At 45.8% G+C, this 24960-nt stretch overlaps 1 protein-coding gene across 1 annotated transcript in view; it reads left to right on the top strand.

Annotated features, from left to right (window-relative positions):
- C1H8orf74 (chromosome 1 C8orf74 homolog) overlaps positions 1 to 24960 on the top strand; it is a 121174-nt gene that overhangs the window by 33002 nt on the left and 63212 nt on the right. The window lies entirely within an intron of this gene.

Below are 24960 nucleotides of genomic sequence, written 5' to 3'. Positions count from 1 at the left end.
CATGAGAAGAGCCCTGCTGGATCAGACCACGGGTCCATCTAGTCCAGCATTCTGTTTACACAGTGGCCAACCACTCCCCACAGGAAACCACAAGCAGGACATGAGTGCAACAGCACCCTCCTGCCCATGTGCCCCAGCAACTGGTGTACAAATTGCCCATCTTTGTGCCTTAAAGACTAACACATTTATTCTGGCATAAGCATTTGTGGATTATAGCCCACCATTAGATGCATAGACTCTTATAGAGAGTTCCAGGTTTATATGCAGTACATATGGTGATGGCAGGAAAGAGAATTGTAAACAGTGAGGTCAGAAAGAAATTAAATGCAGAAATTACTGACAGCGACAATCGCATTATTAACAAATAGTCATTCCGACTGTAGAAGCTGCTGATAACATCCTGGCACTAGGTAAGCCAATTAACACATGTAGCGTGATAAAAACCCTTTATCCCGATTCAAGTCTTTGGCAGTAGAATTAAACCTGTTGCTGAATTCTGACTCGGCAGTCTCTCACTGTAAACCCCCTTTGAAGCTTTTTGTTCCACAATGGCCACTTTAAAATCGGTGTGGAAAATGTTGTTACACATCCTATGCATATTAAAAATTCAGACCGCATTGAATTTCATATTACGATTACAGTAAAAGACAGGCTCACAATAACTACACACATTGTGCATTTTGAAGAACAGGCTATCCTGGTATCAGCTGGCCCATATATAACTTCTTCAGAACAATCCTCAGAGTAATAAAAATGACCGGCAGTTATTTGATGATCCAAAAGAGATGATCAAAATATTTCCTTCTATAAGAACAAGACCAATCAGAGTCAAACATTATTATTGTGCTACTGTCTTATTCCTTCACATGTTGAGGGGCAAAATGGGACTAGAATAGACCTATGAATACTTGGAAACAACTCTACAGAAAGCCCAAGAAACAAATACACTGATTTCTAGGCAGAAAAGTAACAAATTTAATTTCATTTACTGAGACATTCCTCCCACCCTTCTTGACTTAACCCTGAGGCCTAAAGCCTCTGGCATCCCACCCCTGGTTGGTCTTCACCAGAGGAGGCTGGTGGATCCGATGTCAGTGGGGCTGTGAATCCGGGTTTCAGTTGGAGCCAGTCAGAACTCTAATGGAGTTATCCAAGGGCAAATCAGTGGGGCAGTGAACCCACTCTGAGTTTCAGTCAGAACCAGTCAGAACTCTAAAGGAGAACTCCTTTAGAGTTCTGACCAGTTCCAACTGAAACCCGGAGTGGATTCATCACCCCACTGACATCGGAGCCACCAGTCTCCACTGGTCTTTACAACGCTCAGGTCTGAACTGGGACAACTCTGGCGAGTTTGCAGTAGGAGCAAGCACCAGAATTTGGATGGGTGGGTGGGACTGAGAACTTGACCTGCTGCATTGCAAGCAGAAGCCACATTGTGTGGGATCAGATGCTCCGTTTCCGCACATGCAAACAATCCCCACATCCCAGCCATGTGTGAATGCCCCACATGTGCATATGGTGGTCAGGGTCCCACACAGCAAAGCGGGAGAATATGGGGGATTATCTGGATTGTGCAATTCACACAACTGGATTCCTACTTTCCATGTGCAACTGGGCGCACTTCATGCATCCCAAGCTGTGTGCTGCACGTCCCCTGTGGACAGGCTTTTGTGGTACTACGTGTTACCAAATCATTGCAAAACCTGTCACAGGCTTAAATCCAAAGCTATCCAAACCAGTCCAGGGAGATATGGATTTGGGAAGATGTTTTGGACCTGTTTGACTGAATGTTTTCAGATTACAGGTTACGCTTTTAACTGGATCTTTGGCAGTTGGGTCTGGGGCTAACTACAGCTTTTTGTGGGACACTCAGGCAAGTGACCTGCAATGGGTGCCGCCTCCCAGGCTAAGTAGCCCCCTTCCTCCTCTCATGGGTGCTCTACTCACTCACCCCTGCTGTTTCTCATTTCTTATTTGTTCTTATTTATAGGAAGCATTTACAAGCAGGGCCAGAAATACTGGAACAAGGATAACTGTTTTGGCAGTTGGCCTCTATACACCACCACATTGAAGTTGAAAGGAAACACACCCAGATGGGAGTGAAGTCAGGACTTTCAGCTGTAATTCAAGCGGTTTGACAAAAGTGGGGCACTAACCATTCAGGAAGGACAGCCAGTGGCATACACACACCCATCATTGGTGGCTCATAAGTAATGGAACAAATGGCTGACCAGCAGCTGCATGGCCAGGTGTGGCCTGTTTCCTGGGTACCCCATGACCAATCAAGCAGATGAAAGGCCTGGAAGAGGTTCTGAGTGTTACATTTGCATTTGGTAGCTGTTCACTGGAACTCCCAACATGAGGTCCAAAGAGGTGTCCATGCAAGTGGAGGCCATCATTAGGCTGAGGAAACAAACCTATCAGAGAGATTGCAAAAACAATGGGAGTGGCCGATACAACAGTTTGGAACATCCTGAAATAGAAGGAATTAACTGGCAAGCTCAGCAACAGCAAAAGGCCTGGAAGACCACTAAAGTGGATGACTGCAGAATTCTGCCCATGGTGAAGAGGAACCCTTTCACAACATCTAACCAGGTCAAGAACACTCTTGCGGAGGTAGGCATGTCATTGTCAACATCTACATCAAGAGACGGCTTTATGAATGTAAATACAGAGGCTTCACAACAAGGTGCAAACCACTGGTAACGCTCAAAGACAGGCCAGATTAGCCTTTGCCAGCAAACACCTAAGAAAGCCTGCCCAGTTCTGGAATAAGATTCTTTGGACTGATGAAACCAAGATTAACTTGTACCAGAATGATGGGAAGAGACAAGTATGGAGAAGGAAAGGAACAGCTCATGATCCAAAGCATACCACATCATCTGTCAAACATGGTGGAGGCAGTGTTATGGCATGGGCATGTATGGCTGCCGATGGAACTGGGTCACTGGTGTTTGATCAAAGCGGCAGGATGAATTCTGAAGTGTATAGGGCTATACTTTCTGCTCAGATTCAGCCAAATGCTGCCAAACGGATAGGACACCGCTTTATGTGGCAGATGGATAATGACCCAAAATATACAGCAAAAGCTACCCAAGAGTTTCTCAAGGCAAAGAAGTGGGATGTTCTTCAATGGCCAAGTCAGTCACCTGATCTCAACCCAACAGAGCTTGCTTTTCACTTACTGAAGACAAGACTGAAGGCAGAAAGACCCACAAACAAGCAGCAGCTGAAGGCAGCTGCAGGAAAGGCCTGGCAAAGCATCTCGAGGGAGGAACCTCAGCATTTGGTCATGTCCATGGGTTCCAGACTTCAGACAGTCATTGACTGCAAAGGATTTTCATCCAGGTATTAAAGGCGATCCTTCAGTTTGAAATGATGTTGGTTTGTTCCATTACTTATGAGCCACCAATGATGGGGGCGTGTGTATGCCACTGGCTGTACTTCCTGAATGGTTAGTGCCCCACTTTTGTCAAACCCCTTGAATTACAGCTGAAAGCCCTGACTTCGCTCCCATCTGGTGTGTTTCAACTTCAATGTGGTGGTGTACAGAGGCCAACTGCCAAAACAGTTATCCTTGTTCCAATATTTCTGGCCCTGACTGTATATGAATGTATCTAATTTATATCCACCTTTCTGCCCTCAAATGGCAGAACATTAATAGAATACTAATTAAAAAAATAAAATATTAATTAAAACATAACATAAAAACAAATAAATTAAAAACACAATTAAAACTGCCACAATAAAAGAAATAAACGGCCCTCAACCAATTAAAAACCCCTTCAGCAAGAGGCCAGTTTACAGGCCACAGAGTGACTGACAAGAAATTACAAGTGTGTCATCCTAAACACACTTTCTAAGGGGTGTGTATGCAGAACTAAGCCCCACGGGACATACTGGGGCTTGCTTCTGAGCAAAGCATGCATAGGATTGTGCTGTGTGAACACATAAAACATATTAAAACAGTACAGCAGCATGCAATCAAACTGAAGACAGAGGCAATCTCATGGGAGCTCAAGAACAATCCTAAAACAGAAGAGCTAAAAGGCTTGGCCAAATGAAAAAAGATTCACCTGGTGCCCCAAACCTCACAACCAGATGAGCCTCCCTTGGGAGGCTACTCCAACATTTTAGTGCCACCACTGAGAAGGCCCTATCTCAGGCCATAACAGGCCCCACCTCCAAAGAAAGGGAAGCCGACTGAAGTCCTTCAAAGCAGAATATAACATCTGGGGAGGTTCACTTAGCTGAACATCCCCCTTCCTGCTAGTTTCCCAGGCCGTAGGAAAGCAAGTGGGTTCACACTGTAGCTCCGCTGGGTGGGCCCTTTGAAGACATCCATGGCCCCATTTCTACGAGCTTGGTACCAGCCATATGTGCGGCTGTCGAAGTCAGGGGACTGTTATCTCTCATCCTTGGAATCCTGGTCTTTTCAGTCTTCTGAAGACAAGGGAAATTTCTCCCCTAGACCCACACAGGTTAGTACATCAGGCAAAATCTTTGGATCACCCTCACAAGTGGCTTTTAAGGTGGGATGGCTCAATCAAAGCCTAGTCAGAATACTGGGAGAATAGCTCACATCTAGGACTGGGTTTGGGAGGGGTGTGGCATAACCGGTCCCACAGCCCGAACACAGGACAGACACTTGTAGAAAGACTCACGATCCCAGACAGGGCTAATATACGTGCCTGCGCTTACACAAAGTTGCCTCATGGCTTTTGCTCACGGTGCTGTGCCCCCTCCAGATTGTCAGCCAAGGGCCCCGGGGGTTAACCTTGGTGTCTAAGCCCCCTCGAGCAAAACCAGGCAGCAGCCCAATGAACAGCAATGGCTGTTACGTGTTGCCAATCAAACTGCCCTCAAAACGGCTGCGTGTGTAGCTTGCGGGGTCAATCGGGACTGTGTTGCTAACATTAGACAGCAAAGCCACGCAAGCTTCGAGAAGGTCTTTCAGATCCACCCTCAGCTTTGGATGCAGCTGATTCAGCCATCCCAACCCGCCCCCGCTGTCCCCCCCCCTAACATGCACATCTCCCCGCTGCCCCCGAACAACTTTGTGCTGTTAACTTCCGCGGAGCGATTCTTGATTTTGCACCAGGGCAGCAAGTGCGGAATTTGCTGGACTCAGTGGTGCAGCGAGGTAATTTCAGACCCTGCGTTTAATGGTCCTGTGGCGGGGGGGGGGGCTCTGCCTGAGTTTGGGGGATCCCCCTCCCCCACCTGCCATACCATTCAACAGGGTCTGTGTGTGGTATTTTGTGTAGACTGGAGAGGCTGTTGTGGGAAGGGGGTGGGGAACCCACTTCTGCCAGAGCAGTGGATCCAGCTGAAGGGCATTTCTACACCAGCCTAAAAAATCCTGCATTGAAAATGGGGCTTCCTGCTTCCGTTTTAAATGCAGGATCACCACTGGCTGCCTTTACATGTGCTTCCTCCGCCCCCCCTTCTCCCTGTATCTGAGTCTTCCGTTATCTTTCACTGATCTCGCTCCTCTTCTTGCCGCTCTTTCTCTTTTCACGGAGGAAACTGAAGTGGAACACAGTGGGGGTCATTTGATAGCTCGTTATCTGCGATCTATTTAAAAACGGAACAAAGGGCATTCAGCGCAGGAGGGTCACGGCGTCGTGTAAAGAGCCTGCAAGCTTCCGTGAAGGAGCCATCTCGATCGCAGGATAAAAGCTCTGTGTGATGACACCCTTAATCTGGATCCAACCCAATAATAATATATTTTTCAATGAAAACCGTGTTTGCCAACCCTGATAAAAAGGAAATATTCCGAGCATGTGTCGTTTCACATTTGAAATATTCCGAGCATGTGTAGTTTCACATTTGAAATTCGCTCAGGTTATACCACCATCATGACTACGGGAAGAAATACTGTGCTTGCTTCTGCTGCCTGCGATGCTAAATACATTTACCTGGGAACAAGCTCCCGTTTTAAGGTAGAAATGGGTAATATATTTTAAAAGTAAAAATAATAAAATGCACATGTGTGATCACGGACGTGCCTGGCTGGCCACCCGACTCTAAAATGTGTTTTAAAAATGAGAAGAAGGAAAGGATGCTGCGGTGAGCAACAGCACCAGCCCTGGTGGGACCTGACTGCAGCTGCCCCCCCATCGCTGACCACTTGCAGGACCTGTGCCGTGTTCAAACCGAGAGCTAACTCCAGTACGTTGCTTTTTTTCTTTTCTCTTCCTGCCAGAGAAGCATGGTGGTCTTTGTGTCCGTGTGTATAAGTGTGGCATGGGCATGTTATTGTTAGTAATAATAATAGTATACATTCCCTGGAGATCTGATCTTATCTTATCTTATCTTATCTTATCTTATCTTGCTATGTATATAATTAACAAATATCCAAACAGTGCTGTGTTTAATAAATGGTATTGGGGGAAGTCCTAGAAAACTTCCAGTAATAAGGGCAAAAACATTGTCCTACCGAGGGAACAGAATATTGTGCAACTGTATCTTTAAAAGTATCTATAAAAAACAGTGGAGGCTGGTGGCTCCGATGTCAGTGGGGCAGTGACTCCGCTCTGGGTTTCAGTCAGAACCAGTCAGAACTCTGAAGGAGCTATCCAAGGTGCAAAGCACCTTGGATAGCTCCTTCAGAGTTCTGACTGGTTCTGACTGAAACCCAGAGCGGAGTCATCGCCCCACTGACATCGGAGCCACCAACTTCCACTGGTGAAGACCTACCGGGAATGGGGTATGGGAGGCTTTGGGCCTCAGGGTTATGTCGAGAAGGGTGGAGGGATGTTTCAGTGAATGTAATTAAATTTGATTCTTTTCTGACTAGAAAGGGATGTATAAGTTTCTATAGAACTGGTTCTGAGTCTTCATAGGTCTGTTCTAGTCCCATTTTGCCCCTCAAGGTGTAAAGGAATAAGGCAGCAGAGTCCTTTCGAGTTCCGACTGGTTCTGAGTGAAACCCGGAGCGGATTTATCACCCCACTGACATCAGAGCCACCAGCCTCTACTGATAATAAACTCATTATTGCAATAATACAAGAAAAGTGGTCGAAAACGGCAATCAGTGTGGAATCGCCCACCTGTAATGGTACAGTCCATCCTACCTAGGGTGGCCACTTATGCATTGCCAGAAAAGAGGACACCAATTTGCATACTATTTGCATGTGCTAATTGATATGTGTAGATGAAAATGTAATTACTATCTTATATATATAATTCAACAGTTGGGAGTTAGTTGGTCATCCCTTTTTGATTGCCTTCCTGTTGAGTTATTCTCATGAAACACAGAATCATAGAATCATAGAATAGCAGGGTTGGAAGGGGTCTACAAGGCCATCGAGTCCAACCCCCTGCTCAAGGCAGGAATCCCAGTCAGAGCATCCCCGACAGATGGCTGTCCAGCCTCGTCTTGAGCGCCTCCAGTGTGGGAGAGCCCACCACCTCCCTAGGTAGTTGGTTCCATTGTTGTATTGCTCGAACAGTCAGGAAGTTTCTCCTGATGTTCAGCCAGAATCTGACGTCCTGTAACTTGAGCCCATTCTTCCGTGTCCTGCATTCTGGGATGAGAAGAGATCCTGGCCTTCCTTTCGGTGAGAACCTTTCAGGTACTGGAAGAGCGCTATCCTATCTCCCCTCAGTCTTCTCTTCTCCAGGCTAAACAGGCCCAGTTCTTTCAGTCTCTCTTCATAGGGCTTTGTTTCCAGTCCCCTGATAATCTTTGTTGCCCTCCTCTGGACCCTCTCCAGTTTGTCTGCATCCTTCTTAAAATGTGGTGCCCAGAACCGGACACAGTACTCCAGATGAGGCCTAACCAGTGCTGAGTAGAGGAGAACTAGTACTTCCTGGGATTTGGAAGCTATGCTTCTATTAATGCAGCCCAAAAGAGCATTGGCCATTTTTGCAGCCACATCACATTGTTGGCTCATATTCAGCTTGTGATCAACAACAATTCTAAGATCCTTCTCCCTTGTAGTGTTGTTGAGCCACGTATCCCCCATCTTGTAACTGTGCATTTGGTTTCTTTTTCCTAGGTGCAGAACTTGGCATTTATCCCTATTAAATTTCATTCTGTTGTTTTCTGCCCAGCGCTCCAGTCTATCACATATTTCATTGGAAACCTCTTGACATGCAGATTCCATGAATAACAATAAAATAAAAATTTATTTTACTTTGAAATAAACTCAAAGTAGGGAGTTTATTTATGTCCATAAAATGCTTTTTAAAAAAAGAAGAATTAGGTGATCTTCTATGACAATGCACTATAAATTTTTATTTTTAATATCAAAAATGTCAAGTAAAATTAAACAAACATAATTAATTGCAAATTGGAACACAATGAAATATGAACACAAAAAGTCTCTGTACACCTTTATAAACACAGCTGCAGGCCAAAGTACAATAATATGCTAGTAACATACGGCCTGCAAACAAATCATGAAGGGGTTAAGAGACACCTACAGTTAAAAGTAACCCAGTCAAAGTTGAGTTATTGCTCAGAAAGGGAGTCTCCAGCTGTTAAATTTAACAAAATAACATTTAAAAGTCTCTGTACACCTTTAGTTAAGTGAAATGTTTTGTTAGATTTTTCTCCACGAACTCTGTTCGTGGGGAACCAACTTGTATAATTTAAATAGAAACAGTGTACTGCTCACCATAGGGTGGAGGACTGTGACCAGGTGATCTGTGTGTCTTGCTCAGGCTGACGCCTAGGTGCTGTTGATGGGCAACTTCAAGGCCCTTTAGCTCTTCCTTTTGAGAGTTCTTTACTGGGAATTGGCAGATTCCACAGATGCTTTTGATTGATTGATTTTTAAAAGGCACGACACTGTTCACATGTCTCCTGTGTAAAGTCTAGTTTGGCTCTGATGGGAAAGGTTTAGTCTAAGCCAGCTTTCTGGGGTATACTGGGAACTGTAGTCCAACACCCATGGAGGGGAAACTTGGCCTAGCCAGTGTGATATGGTAAACAGAATGCTGGGCCTAGACTTGGGCGACCCGGTTTCAAATCCTCCCTCAGGCGTGAAACTAGCAGTGTGAGCTTGGGCCAATCATGATGTCTCAGCCTTATCTACCTCACAGGATTGGTTTGTTTTTGTATTATTTTATTTATTACATTACTGCCCAATAGTCAAAGCTCTCCAGGTGAGGGGTTCCACAAAAATTAAAACACTGAAATACAACATGAGGAAACATAATATAATCTGTTTCTAACTTTAAAACAGAATAAAACCAGAGTAAATACCAGCAACAGGGTAAAGAGCTAAAAATACAAGAACACGTTTAAAAACAAAACTGAAGGATTCGAAAGGCCTGGGAAAATTAGAAGGTCTTCACCTGGCACCAAAAAGACCACAAGACACAAGGTGAGCCTCTTTCAGAAGCTCATTCTACAACTACAGTGCTGCCACTGAAAAGGCCCTTAGGGCTCAATCCTATGTAGGTTTAGGCAGGAAAAAAGTCCTACAACTCCCAGCATTCCCCAGCCAGCCATCTTGGCTGGGGAATGCTGGGAATTGTAGGACTTCTTTCCTATCTAAACCTGCATAAGAGTGTGCCCTTAGTAGCTACTTGCCTCACCTCAGAATTGTAGAGCAGATACAACAGGTTTAAACCTCATAATGTATATTGCTCTAGATTATTCAGCGATTGGTAGGATACCAATGTAGTCAATAAGTAAAGCAGCCTTCCTTAGTGGTATTCTCGTTTCGAGTATGTAGGGAGGTTTTACATAAGGGAGCATATAAACATTCGAATCTCCACCCACAGCCAAGCAAGAGATGCCTCACTGTAAACTGTCAATTCAACATCTTATCCTCAAGGGAGAAGACAGAAGTCACAGGTATAGAGCACTGGGGCCCATTTGGAAGCATCCTACCACGGCTGAATCCAAATGTACCTTTTTCTCTCTAGGGTCGAGCAACGGGGCGGGTAGGGGGAGGGAACAGTTCTGCAAGTTTGCAACAGAATCTGGCTGTGCGTGGTGCTGAGTGGCTGCTACCCCTGTGATGTCACCCAGAAACCCTTTTCACGTCAATACAGCCTTTCCTCTTTTTTAATTAATAAGGTGACAAATGAGCAGATAAACGTGAATATTCATGGAGCGCTTTTCAAAATTTGTAAAAGGCAGACGGCCCTCCTGATGCAGGGGAAAGGGGACAGGACCAAAATCTGAACCATCATTTGATTCATTGGTACACAGCTTTGTTGTCTGAGTTGCAAAGGCCCCACTTTACCTATTCTGTCTGTCCTTACCCCAAAATTATATCTGCTTTAGGCAATGCACATGTTTTTGTACTAGTGGAGACTGGTGGCTTCCATGTCAGTGGGGTGGTGAATCTGCTCCAGTCAGAACCAGTAAGAACTCTAAAGGACCTTGGATAGCTCCTTTAGAGTTCTGACCAGTTCTGACTGAAACCTGGAATGGATTTGCTGCCCCACTGTCATTTCGTATTTCATAGTCTCATAGAATAGTAGGGCTGCCAGTCCATTTCCGGGCCCGATTCAAAGTGCTGGTGTTAACATTCAAAGCCCTTAACGGCTTGGGGCCAGGTTACCTGAAGGATCGCCTCCACCCATATGTGCCTGCCCGGACCTTAAGATCATCGTCAGCGGCCCTTCTCCGTGAGCCCCTGCCGAAGGAAGTGAGGCGGGTGGCTACTAGGAGGAGGGCTTTTTCTGTTGTGGCACCCCGGCTCTGGAATGAGCTCCCTAGTGAGGTTCGCCTGGCGCCTACATTGTACTCCTTTTGGCGCCAGGTGAAGACCTTTTTATTCTCCCAGGCATTTTAGCTTTCTAAATTTTTATCTTTGCTGTTTTAAATCTGTATTTTAAACTCCTGCACTGCTGCTAGGTTTTATTGTGGTTGTACTGTTATATTGTGGTTTTAATGTTCTATATATTTTAAATTGTTTTATTGTGTGTTGTTTGGTTTTAGTTTTTGTGAACCGCCCAGAGAGCTTCGGCTATTGGGCGGTATAGAAATGAAATAAATAAATAAATAAATAAATTGAAGCCACCAGCCTTCACTGTCTCATACTAAATACCCCTAAGGAAGGAGCTTGCATCTAATTCCATGTTGTCCCAGCATGCAATCATGCACTCCATTTCGGATATTTTTAAGGCTAAAATTAGAATCTCAGAAAATAAAATTATAGCGTTGGAAGGGACTTCAACGGTCATCTAGCCCAACCTCTGCCAACGCATAAAATCCACTGCTGCACCATCACTGAAAAGCGGCCATCCAGCCTCTGCTACTCAGGAAGGGTCCACCTCCTTCTGAGGGCTTGCCACATCGTCCCTTCGTGATAACCGGGATATGAGAAATTAGGAATCAGAACTCAGCATGGAAACAAACAGGTTGCTTCCACAATGGCGGGAAGGGACCAAGAGGGTCTTGGTAGAGCACGACAGATCTGTCCTGTTTTGCGTTCCCCACTTCCCCCAGTGATAATACGTTCCAGGGGGAACGGTAGAGGGTCTAGTTTAGTAATATTGCCAAGTTTCGTATTTCATAGACTCATAGAATAGTAGGGTTGGAAGGGGCCTACAAGGCCCTTGAGTCCAACCGCCTGCTCAGTCCAAGGAATCCAATTTCCTTGTTTAGAAATATACATTTCAGCATCTTGTAGCGTTAGTTAAATTGTATGTTTGTTGTCACCGATGTTTTTGTTTGTGGGGTTGTGTATTTTAGTGGAAATGGTGTTTAGCTCTTTTATATTTTGTATGTTTTCATCTTGTTGCAAGTTGCCTTGAGTCATTTTTAAAGAGAAAGGCTACTTAAGATTATGATATTATTATTATTATTATTATTATTATTATTATTATTATTGGAATGCTCACCTCAAATACAAGGTGAACATTGCAGCCCTGAAAGTTCTTCTCCAGCTTGGATTTTAATCTGAGCCAGAAGAGAAGCCAACATAATTTCTCCTTCTCCTTCTTGCCCCACCCACCCCCCATCAACCTCCAACCACCACCACCACCCTGCCATCTGCTCACTTCTTTGCTGATGGATATAGTGGTTGGAAGGAGGAAAGGAGGAAGATCTGTAACAGGCACCCTGTTACAGCTACTGTGAGCGAGGCGCCAGGAATGCTGGGAAATGTAGTACTTCCATCAGTGGCACCACAGAAGCCACGTACTCAAGGGCTCTTGGTACCCGGCTCAAAGTCTCTGCTGTGTGCAGGGCGCAGGGAAGAGAGACCCCGCTCCCACACTCACCACCGCTGGGCAGCAAGACAGGTCAGGGCCTGGGCGGCTGCAATGGCAGCTTCCCCCTCAGGGAAGACAGCCGCATCGCGTGTGTGGGTTTGCATCAGGGCCACCGCGGGGGCCATGGGGGCGAAGAATTAACCCCCCTCCCTATACACTGGAGCCCTAACCCTGATCAGGCCCCACCGTGGCTGCTATTTTTAAAGGCAAATGAAGTTACGTATTCGAGACATCATCTTCTTTAGCCTTTTTTCAAAGTGAGGAAGCACTTCCTTTGACCCGCCCTGAATCTCCCACCCATCAGCTTCATGGGCTGACCCTCTTGGGTCCTCGTACTTTGAGAGAGGGAGAAAATGCCTCCCTACCCACTGTTTCCACCCCATGCATAATTTTGTACACCTCCAGCATCTCTCCCCTCACGCACCCTTTTTCCAAGCTAAACAATCCCAGCTGTTGTCACCTTCTCTCGTAGGGGGAGATGCTCCAGCCCCTTGATCGTTTCAGTTGCCCTTTTCTGGCCTATTTCCAGCCTTAAGTATCTTTTGAGGTGCGGTGGCCAGACCTGTACACAGTATTCCAAGTGTGGTCACACCATAGATTCGTATAAGAGCAGTATGCTATTGGCAGTTTGAGTTTCAGTTCCTTCTCTTATTATACATAACATGGGTTTTGCCTTTTTCACAGCAGCCTCTTCATTCGACCCAGCATGAAAAAGTATTTCTCGCTCTAGCAATCCACAAGGCTGGGGGAATGCCAAAGTTTGGAGTGGCTTAGAAGCTCCACCCAACCTTAGGGTGGCCAGGTGCCCTACTCTACAGACCTCTATTCGACGAACTGTCAGGGAGAAGTGCTCTGGACATATTCGCATGATTTGCAAAACTAAATCAAATTCCCTACATCAATTGTGGGCCCAGATTGGTGTACCAATGAATGAGGTATTGGCTCAGATTTTAGTCCTACTCTTTGCCCATGCAGCAGGTGAGCTGTCTGCCTTTTACAAATTTTAAAAGCTTTCTATAAATGTACTTCCTTCTGCAAACTTGGAACAGCATGCAATGCTCATGAAGCAAGTTGCATCACGGAAGGCAGCCAGGGGAGAATGGGGAAAAAAAACAAAAAAAACAAGTAAGGATTTCTACATGAAAAGGAACATTTTTTACTATATATATAGCCACAATGGGTCACTTGCAAAGCACCCTGAATGAAGCGCATTGCTTCTTAGCCATGATTACCTGTGACAGGACCTGGAGCATTAAGTGCTTTGGCCTGATCCGATAGGGCCGTTCACAGCTGAACCAAGAGAAAATGCAACGAGATGGACTCTGGGAAAGCAGGACCTTTCAAAGACAGGCAAAAGGGGAGCACGCCAATTTGTGAGTGAAGACATCTCCAGGTGTAAGGAGAGATTTTTTTTTAAAGTAACATTTCTATACTGCTCTTCAATTCAAAATTTCCGCGGTAGTATACAACGACCAATAAAACACAATAAAAAGACAGACTGGCAGTGTACTTGACATGTATGTTAAAGTACGTTAAAGTATTCAAGCAAGTTCTGTGATCACCTTTTCCCCCATTGTTGGATTTCTGCAGCATTTTTGTGACATGAGAAGGACTAAGGCTGCTGCAATCCTATAATCCCAATGAACTCAATAGGGCTTACTTCTGAGTAGACAGCCACCAGTCAAAGTCTTGTAGAAAGCAGAGGGTTGAATTAGAGGACTTCTAAGGTCCCTCCCCCCTTCATGGATCACCGCCTTGTTGTGGCGAAGGGGCTTGCGTCACTCAGTGAAGCCATAAGCTATGCCGTGCAGGGCCACCCAAGACGGGCAGGTCATGGTGGAGAGTTCTAACAAAATGTGCTCCACTGGAGAAGGAAATGGCAACCCACTCCAGTATTCTTGCCAAGAAAACCCCATGGAACGTATCACAAGGCTAAAAGAGATGACACTGGAAGATGAGACCCTCAGGTCGGAAGGTGTCCAATATACTACTGAGGAACAGCAGAGGGTATTTCCAAGTAGCGCCAGAAAGAGTGAAGCGGCTGGGCCAATGCCAAAAGGACACTCAGCTGTGGATGTGTCTGGTGGTAAAAAGAAACTCCGATGCTGTAAAGAACAATGTTGTTTAGGAACCTGGAATGTAAGATCAATGAATCAAGGTAAGCTGGAGGTGGTCAAACATGAGATGGCAAGATTGAACGTCGACATCTTGGGAATCAGCGAACTAAAATGGACAAGCATGGGCGAATTTAATTCAGGTGACCATCATATCTACTACTGTGGGCAAGAATCCCTTAGAAGAAATGGAGTAGCACTCATAGTCAACAAAAGGGTGGGAAAAGCAGTACTGGGGTACAATCTCAGAAACGATAGAATGATCTATCAGTACGAATCCAAGGCAAAACCATTCAACATCACAGTAATTCAAGTCTATGCCCCAACCACTGAGGCCGAAGAAGCTGAGGTTGATCGGTTTTATGAAGACCTACAACACCTTCTAGAACTAACACCAAAAAAAGATGTCCTCTTCATCATAGGGGATTGGAATGCTACAGTAGGATGTCAAGAAATAACCGGGATAACAGGCAAGCATGGCCTTGGTGTACAAAATGAAGCAGGACAAAGGCTAATAGAGTTTTGCCAAGAGAACTCGCTGATCATAGCAAACATTCTTTTCCAACCGCACAAGAGGCGACTGTACACATGGACATCACCAGATGGTCAGTATCGAAATGAGATTGATTATGTACTTTGCAGCCAAAGATGGAGGAGCTCTATACAGTCAGTAAAAACAAGACCGGGAGCTGACTGTGGCTCAGATCATGAGCTGCTTCTTGCAAAATTTTGGCTTAAATTGAAGAACGTAGGGAAAACCTAAACCATTCAGGTATGACTTAAATCATATCCCTTAAGAATATACAGTGGAGGTGAGGAATAGATTTAAGGGATTAGACCTGATAGACAGAGTGACCGAGCAACGATGGACGGAGGTCCGTAACATTGTTCAGGAGGCAGCAACTCAATCCATCCCAAAGAAAAAGAAATGCAAGAAAGCAAAGTGGCTGTCTGACGAGGCTTTACAAGTAGCTAAAGAAAGAAGGGAAGCGAAAAGCGAGGGAGAAAGGGGAAGATATATCCATCTGAATGCAGATTTCCAGAGAATAGCAAGGAGAGACAAGAAGGCCTTCTTAAATGAACAATGCAAAGAAATCGAGGAAAACAATAGGATGGGAAAGACTAGAGATCTTTTCAAGAAAATAGGAGATCTCAAGGGAACATTTTGTGCAAAGACGGGCATGATAAAGGACAAAGAAGGCAGGGACCTAACAGAAGCAGATAAGATTAAGAAGAGGTGGAAAGAATACACAGAAGAACTATACAGGAAAGATCTTAATGTCCCTGATAGCCATGATCATAACCATGGTCACTGAACTTGAGCCCAACATCCTAGAGAGTGAAGTCAAGGGGGCCTTAGGAAGCATTACTAACAACAAAGCTAGCAGAGATGACAATATTCTAGCTGAGCTATTTAAGATCCTAAAAGATGATGCTGTTAAAGTGCTGCACTCAATATGCCAACAAATTTGAAACACTCAACAGTGGCCACAAGACTGGAAAAGGTCAGTTTACATTCCAATTCCAAAGAAGGGCAACCCCAAAGAGTGTTCGAACTACCATACAATTGCGCTCATTTCACATGTTAGCAAGGTTATGTTCAAAATCCTACAAGCTAGGCTTCAGCAGTATGTGAACCGAGAACTACCGGAAGTACAAGCTGGGTTTCAAAGAGGCAGAGGAACTAGAGATCAAATCGCCAACATTCGCTGGATCATGGAGAAAGCAAGAGAATTCCAGAAAAACGTCTATTTCTGCTTCATTGACTACGCTAAAGCCTTTGATTGTGTGTATCACAACAACCTGTGGCAAATTCTTAAAGAGATGGGAGTACCAGACCACCTTACCTGTCTCCTGAGAAACCTGTACGAGGGTCAAGAAGCAACAGTAAGAACTGGACATGGAACAACCGATTGGTTCCAAATTGGGAAAGGAGTACGACAAGGCTGCATATTGTTGCCCTGCTTATTTAATTTATATGCAGATTACATCATGGGAACCGCCGGGTTGGATGTATCACAGGTTGGAATTAAGATTGCCGGGAGAATTATCAACAACCCCAGATATGCAGACGATACCACCCTTATGGCAGAAAGCGAAGAGGCTCTAAAGAACCTCTTGTTGAGGGTGAAAGAAGAGAGTGCAAAAGCTGGTTTGAAACTCAACATTAAAAAAACTCAGATCATGGCATCTGGCCCCATCACTTCCTGGCATATAGAAGGGGAAGAAATGGAAGCAGTGACAGATTTTATTTTCTTGGGCTCCAAGATCACCGCAGACGGTGACTGTTGCCATGAAATTAAAAGACGCTTGCTCCTTGTGAGGAAAGCTATGGCAAGCCTAGACAGCATAGTAAGAAGCAGAGACACCACCTTGCCGACAAAGGTCCGTCTAATCAAAGCTATGGTTTTCCCAGTAGTAATGTATGGCTGTGAGAGCTGGACTATAAGGAAAGCTGAGCACCGAAGAATTGATGCTTTTGAACTGTGGTGCTGGAGAAGACTCTTACGAGTCCCCTGGACTGCAAGGAGGTCAAATCAGTCCATCCTAAAGGAAATCAACCCTGACTGCTCATTGGAAGGACAGATAGTGAAGCTGAAGCTCAAATATTTTGGCCACCAAATGCGAAGAGAAAACTCCCTGGAAAAGACCCTGGTGCTGGGAAAGATTGAAGGCAACAGGAGAAGGGGACGGCAGAGGATGAGATGGCTAGATAGCATCACTCATGCAATGAATATGGACTTGAGCACGCTCCGGGAGAGAGTGCAGGACAGGAAGGCCTGGCGTGCTCTGGTCCATGGGGTCACGAAGAGTTGGACTGAACGACTGAACAACAACGACATGCCTCACTCCGAGCACATGTTCTGCCCAGGAATTCATTCGCAGGACCAGAACTGAGTCTACCACCCTTTAACATCCACTCCTGGGTTTCCATAAAGCCTGTTTTGTTTCAGAGGCCTAATTTTCTTCTTTTTCAAAGACTTTTGGTTGCTGCTCTTGTTAAATAGTTGGGAGTCAGAACCTTCACTGATCTACCTGGAGCTCTAGCAGTACATCCTGATCTACTGTCTGACTGTCTTGTGTTCTAGGGCTTCAGTTTCTCTCACTTTCTCATTTTTCCAGTCTTAAATTCATTTGATCCTATACTTTTGAGAATCTTTCCAATCTTAAAGTCAGTTGATTCCGAACTTGAATATTTTTTTAAGTTTGCATGAACATTCATACATTGTTTTGTGCTCATTTCCCCTGATATATTAGGCATTTTTGCCTAATATGCACATTTTTGTAAGCATTTTTTTTCTAATATAATGCAGTTCTGAACATTATTTTCACCGGTATATGCACGTTTGGATTGGAGAACTCCATTGCAACATTTGGACAAGCGCGAATTTCAAAGGATAACAGAGTTTCAGTTCACGCATTGGTTTGAAAGTGCAAAATTATTTGCAATGTTGTCATGGAGCCAGGGCTCAGAGGGTTGGCGTTCCGGGACTTTTTTATTAGCAGGGATGCTGATGTCGTCTGCCACCCCGCTCAGACTTCCCTGTTCCCTCTGATTTTAGCTGTAATTCTCACAGTAGCTTGGGAGAATGAATTTTCCCAACAATATATTGTTCCCTGGTGTAATGCAAAGTATTTGGGGTGGCTTGGTCCTGAATAGGCAATTGGGACCCATCAGCTTTACAAAAGACCTGCTCCTGGTGGAGATGAAAATGGCTAGAAATGGTTTTTGATATGGATCTACGCATCCGCCTGCATTTTTGGATTCTCCTTGGGGGCGTGGCTTTGGGGACTGTCATGATGAACGGCTGCCCTTCAAAATTTTCCACCACACCACTGATTATTTAAATTTGCATTAAAATGCAAACTTAACTACCCTGTCCCAGGTTCCCACCCTGTTCTCGAATGCTGTGCATTTTTTCATTCCATTTGCTTGGTGTCCCTTGCTGTCCAGGATTAGCCTGTTTCAACTTCCCAGTCCATGCACTCAACTTCCTCCCAGAGGAGGGACGTGCCCACTGGTGCTGACCCCAGACACCAGGTCTGAAGCAGGGAGAGCTTTGTCCTGTGTGTTAGATTTCTGGATGAGAAATGACAGTGTCTTTTGACGGACTTAGCTTCCCGATAAGCATGCTTAGGAGATTTCCATCTTATTTTTTAATGTCTTGTTTCTGATTGACTTCTAATTTGTACAGTATGTGGAAAATGCCTTTCCTTCAAGTAAACAGAAAGGTTGAGCAATGGGAAGGGGCAAGCAACTTGTAGGAGGAGGCGCATCCTGCCCCCCTGGTGCCTCTTCCTCTGGCACAGCCTCTGACTGGAGGTTTTTGGCACGCTGTTCAAAACCTGCCTGTTCTGCCACACCTCTATTTTGGATTACCTTCCATGAATTGAATACTTGGCTTCTGGTTTTTGGCTCATTCTATTTTCATTTTTTTGTCATGTACTCTTTATTGTTTTATAATTTTTATCAATGCTGCAAGCTACTGGAGATGGAGGGTGACATGGGAGGCTGAAAGATGGGGAAGACATATTTTAAGTCATTTACAAATTGGAACCGCAGGGGGTGGAGTGGAGTGGAGAGGAGAGGGGAAAGGAGAGGTGGGAGGATTTGGAGAGGAGAAGCGGTGGATGGAGGAAGACCCAAGCTACCTCTTAGCCCCACCGCTCTGTTTCACATCACCCTCCCCAGCTGCTTTTTCAGTAAAAGAGGCTGATCTGCGGTGAGCGACGCAAACGGCAACATCGCATCCCCAGGCCCCGAAGAGCCAGGACTTCTGTGACTTTCAAAAGCAGCAGCATAACCACCATTCCTTCAGACTGGCTCTGTAGAGCAGAGCCAAGCAGGTGTGCGTTGTGCACGCTGTTGCGCTCATGTCCCGCTTGTGGGTTCCCGGTCGACAGCTGGTTGGCTGCTGTGTGAACAGAATGCTGGACTAGGTGGGTCCCTGGTCTGAGCCAGCAGGGCTTTTCTGATGTTTTTATGTTCATGTTGTGCGGCCATTAAAAAGTGTGTGTTTGGATCCCTTTAATTTAAAGGCAGGGTTAAGACTCCGCATTCCATTTCAGAGAAGCTCTCAGGGATCTCATTCCACGAGTGGGCAGGGTCAAAAGCAAAAAGTGGTGGGGCCAAAAATACCAGCAAATACCAGTATAATGTAGCTGAAAGCTCTTCCTGACAGTAATGAAGCCTGAGGAGAGTCATTTTAGCCTTTTGGAATGGGGGAAAAACAGCAACAAATGGCCAGTGGCTGGAGGAAAGGGAGTGTGGCAAGGGAAGGGGGTGTGGCTATGTGGGGAACCTCAGATAGATAGATTTCTTTATTTATTTTCTTAATCGCCCATCTGGCCGGTCACCCAGCCACTCTGGACGATGTACAATGGTACAATTTAAAACAGTAAAATTATACATTAAAACATTATTTAAAAATACCCTAACCCACCCCAAATGCCTGCCTGAATAACCAAGTTTTCAGTGCGAGGCAGAAGCTCATTAAAGAAGGGGCATGGCGGAGTTCCCTAGGGAGGGAGTTCCACAGGGTGGGAGCCACCACAGAAAAGGCCCTCTCCCTCATCCTCACCAGCCTAGCTGTCCTGGCTGATGGGACAGAGAGAAGGCCATCCAAGGCTGATCTTGTTGAGCGGCCTGTCTGGTGTTGCTGGAGGCGCTCCTTGGGATAGGCTGGGCCAGAACCTCATAGGGTTTTAAAGGTCAAAACCAACACCTTGAATTTGGCCCAGAAAACAACTGGTAACCAGTGCAACTCCTTCAGCACTGGAGTGATGTGATATCGCCGGTGGCTGCCTTTAATCAGGTGAGCCACTGCGTTCTGCACCAGCTGCAGCTTCTGAACCATCTTCAAGGGTAACCCCACGTAGAACGCATTACAGCAGTCTAGATGAAAGGAGACCAGGGCATGTACTACCGATGGGAGCAGATGGTTGGGAAGGTAGGGGCACAGCTGCTGTATCAGATGGATTTGGTACAGTGCTGCCCAGCTCACAGCTGACACCTGAGCCTCCATGGACAGCTGGGAGTCCAAGATGACCCCCAGGCTGCAGACCTGATCTTTCAAGGGTAGCCGTACCCCATTCAACACCAGGTCAACATCCCCCAGCCTCCTCTTGTCTCCCACCAAAGGTACCTCAGTCTTGTCAGGATTCAGCTTCAGCTTATTCCTCCCCATCCAGCCACTCACCGTCTCCAGACATTTGGACAGGGATTCCACGGCCAACCTTGGTGAGGATTTGAACGAAAGGTAGAGCTGCGTGTCATCCGCATATTGATGACACCTCACCCCAAACCTCCTGATGATAGCCCCCAGCGGCTTCACATAGATGTTAAACAGCATCGGGGAGAGGATGGAACCCTGTGACACCCCACAAATGAGCAGCCACGGGTGTGAAACCTCCTCTCCCAGTGCTACCCTCTGGTGCCTGCCGGAGAGGAAGGGCCGGAACCACCGCAATATGGTGTCTCCAATGCCCAACTCCTCCAGGTGGTCCAGGAGGATACCGTGGTCAACGGTATCAAAAACCGCTGAGAGGTCAAGGAGAACAAGGAAGGAGCATCCACCCCTATCCAAACCCCTCCTCATATCATCCACCAAGGCGACCAAGGCCGTTTCTGTCCCATGCCCAGGCCTGAAGCCTGATTGAAATGGATCTAGATAATCTAGATTGCCCGACTGGGACCCCAAGTGGGCTGGATTTGAGCCCCAGGTCTGAGGTTCCCCACCCCTGATTTAAAGCGAGCGTGTTCTTTCAAAACGTATGTTTGTCAAGCACCATGAGCCAGGCCAAGACATCAAGAGGGGGTGGGCAGTGGAATCCAACATCCCCTGTGAAGAAATGTTACAGAGTTCAGTGCTCACAGAGAGTTAAACTATGGAATTCGCTACTGCAAGATGTAGTGATGGCCACCAACTTGGATGGCTTCAAAAGGGGATTGGACAAATTCATGGAGGAGGAGGCTGTCAATGGCTTGGGAACAAGCAAGAGAGTTCTGCTGCTCTTATGTCCTGCTTTCAGGCTTCTCGTAGGCATCTGGTTGGCCAGTATGGGAAAGGAAGGCTGGACAAGATATAGGCCTTTGGTCTGATCCAACATAGCTCTTCTTACATTCTTAAAAGCTGCATCCCAACTGCCCAATACACTCTGGCATCACACTGAAGCGTGACCAAGAAACAGGAGCTCAGGTGATAAAGGGGAAAGGCTATGCAGGTTCTCAAGAGCTAGGTGGAATCACTTGACCAGCCTTCCTCTGGGCAAGGTGCATCTTGGGTTCAGGGTCAGAGCAGCACTGGCCACATGATTTTCTTGAGGCCCAGATGACCCCACCACCTGGGGTCACAGAATCATAGACTTAGAAGTAGGGAAGGTTGAACTGTATAAAATCCACTCCATCTGTGTTTTACAGATTGTCAGGTGCCTGTTCCATCATCCATTCAATGATGGATGTGAACTCCCCCCCCCTCAACATGCAGAAAAAATATGCAAATAATTATATAAGAGGTTTCATTAGAATTTACATAATTTAGCTTAGTGCGTAACATTTAGCATATTGTCCCCCATTCCATTTCACTTTTCCTCAGCAGAAACTATATTCCTGCAAATAAATATGCGTACATTTCGGGAAAGTTTTAAAAAAATCCAAAAGTCCATGGCCTCTGCATGGCCTCAGGGGGTCGCTCCGCAGTGGATTCTGCAAGCTGGATTCTTAGGAATCTGAGCTCCTTTTAGTCCATCTTGAATTTCTCCAGCATCCCTACTTAGAAGGGATCTTGAAGATCTGCTAGTCCAACCCTTCTGCTCAATGCAAGAACTTCAGTGCAAGTTGCAACTACGGCACCCCTGACAGATGGCCAGCCAGCCTCTGCTTAAATACCTCCAGTGAAGGAGAACCCACCATTTCTTGAGGCACACTGTTCCACTTGAAACAGCTTGTACCATTATGAAGTGCCTCCTAATCACAGAATCATAGAACAGTAGGGTTGGAAGGGTCCTGTAAGACCAACAAGTCCACCCCTCTGCTCAATGCAGGAATCCAAGTCAGACCATCCCTGACAGATGGCTGTCCAGCCTCGTCTTGAATGCCTCCAGTGTGGGAGAGCCCACTTCTGCCCTAGGTAATTGGTCCCATTTCCGTGCTGCTCTAACAGTCAGGAAGCTTTTTCTGATGTTCAGCTGGAATCTGGCTTCCTATAACTTGAGCCCATTATTCTGTGTCCTGCCTGGGATGATCAAGAAGAGATCCTGGCCTTCCTCTCTGTGACAATCTTTCAGGTACTTGAAGAGCGCTATCCTATCTCCCCTCAGTCTTCTCTTCTCAAGGCTAAACATGCCTAATTCTTTCAGTCTGTCCTCAGAGAGCATCCTAAGCATCTGGTTGACCACTGTGTGAACAGAATGCTGGACTAGATGGACCCTTGGTCTGATCCAGCATGTTCTTATGTTCTTAAGGAAGGATCAGTTTTGTGGTCACACCTGGATTTCCCATATGGCAGATTGCTGCCTGCATCTTTCCCTCTTACTCAGTGCTGGAGGCTTTGCTTCAGGGCCCTGCAGATGGCTGTGCTAGCTGAGGATGATGGAAGTTGATAGTCTGGAAGGCATCAGCTTGGGAAAGGCTGCTTGACTTTGTCTTTTGCATGATATATCTCTGCAATAGCCTGTCTTCCACCCTTTTAGAAACCAGAAGGTTGCTTGCTCTTTTGGCTAAAGATGGGGGGGGGGGCGGGTAATACTCTGACTCTTGGTTACTGACAGGTCCAAATATGCCTCCTTGGCTGCAGCGTGTGTGGAAAAATGGGCTGTTCACTGAGTGGTGCCTTGGCGATCATGTGCGGACATGCCTCCTTGCTTGAGACAAAAGGCATCTGCTCCTCCCTGCAAGAATTAACTTATAGACACCCTGAGAGGGGGAGCAAAATCCCAAAGAAAGACAATCACAGGATCATAGAATTTTAGAGTCGGAAGGGGTCTTGGAGGTCATCTACTCCAACCCTTTGCTTGATGCAGGAATTTGCAACTATAGAATCCCTGCTAGAAGACCACCGACCCTCTGCTTAAAGAACTCCCAGGAGAGCCCACCACATCCCGAGGAAGTCTCTTCCACTGCCAATCAGCTCTTACCCTTACGACATTTCTCCTAATGTTTATCCAAAATCTGCTTCCCTGCAATTTCCACCCGTTGGTTCTCATCCTGCCCCCCGGAGCAACAGAGAACAAGTCTGCTCCATCTGTTGCATGACAGCTCTTCAGATATTTGAAGACTGCTCTCATGTCTCCCCTTGATCTTCTCTTCTCCAAGCTAAATGTACCCAGCTCTTTCAACCATTCTTCATTGGACTTGGTTTCCAGACCCCTCACCATCGTAGCCAACCTCCTTTAGATGAGCTCCGCTTTTCCAATGTCCTTAAAATGTGGTACCCAGAATTTGACACAGTACTCCAGATGTGGCCTGTCGAGCACAAGTGCTAAGATGTCCTGCCTCAGGGTTGTGTATTGAATTAGGACACAGATAGATCCTATTCCATTTGTTCTATGATGCCATTTGCATTCAGTATTCAACACTCTTCCAGCCCATGAAAGCTGCAGGAAAATGTCAGCCAATGCTAAGTTGGTTGTGTGCATGAATTTGGGCTCCGTTTGGCTTTTGGCATGGAATCGCAAAGCACCTTCTCTGTCGCTTAGCTGTGACACGCTAAATTCTGAATCTGAGCTGAATTTGCCCTGTGGTGGAACACACAAGCGACTGTCTCTGCACAGGCTGAAGCATCTGGAACTCAGTTCCAGTTGAGACATGACTGAAAATCGACCCTCAGATTATACTCTTCGGTGCATTTATCTTCCCAGGGGATTCCCAGAACTGTATCCATTTTGTCCCGCACTCCTCCCTCTCCTCTCCCCAACACCAAAACATGTGCCCTAAAAAGGCAAATTCTGCAACCATAAGTTAGACAAATTAAAATATATTTCATTAATTTTGCATAATGGATACATTTTCTATGATCCAAGTTTTTAAAAAAATACACTTCTTAAATTTAATAAAGTTGGGGGCTAATATGAAAGGAGGAATGGCATGGAGACATTTTCAAGGTGTTTGCTACAATCATGAGCTCTAGAAACTTTTTTTTTTTAATGAAAGCTGATATTTTCAGGATGCCACATATTGTGCTAGATATTAGATATTATTCCCCTTTGGAAGCTTTGCCTTCAACTGGAAGACTAACCAACGAATTAGTTAAGTGTCAATATTGGGATCCATGCCAACTCAGGCTTTTAAGTCTCAGCAAGCTTATGTTGGAGCCTCTCTATTGATTTTAATAGGGCTGCTCTAGAGTACATGAGCTGAGGGTTGCAGCCCTGGTCCCATTGGCATCAAAGGGACAAGACTTAAAGCCCAGTTCTTTGATGAAACCCGGTTGCAAATCAGCCTGCATCTTAATCAGTGGAAGCTGGTGGCTCTGATGTCAGTGGGCAGTGAATCCGCTCTGGGTTTAAGTCAGAACCTCTCAGAACTCAAGCTCTGCACCTTGAACAGCTCCTCTAGAGTTCTCACTGAAACCCAGAGCAGATTCACCACCCCACTGACATCGGAGCCACCAGCCTCCACTGGATATAATGACAGAATTAAAATATGTCTCATTCTTGACTT

The sequence above is a fragment of the Heloderma suspectum genome, chromosome 1, assembly GCF_057233095.1.
Source record: "Heloderma suspectum isolate Gila_16-S chromosome 1, 16-S_ref, whole genome shotgun sequence".
NCBI lineage: Eukaryota > Metazoa > Chordata > Lepidosauria > Squamata > Helodermatidae > Heloderma > Heloderma suspectum.
Note: the sequence above shows the minus strand (reverse complement) of the source record. Positions and strands in the feature narration are given on the sequence as shown.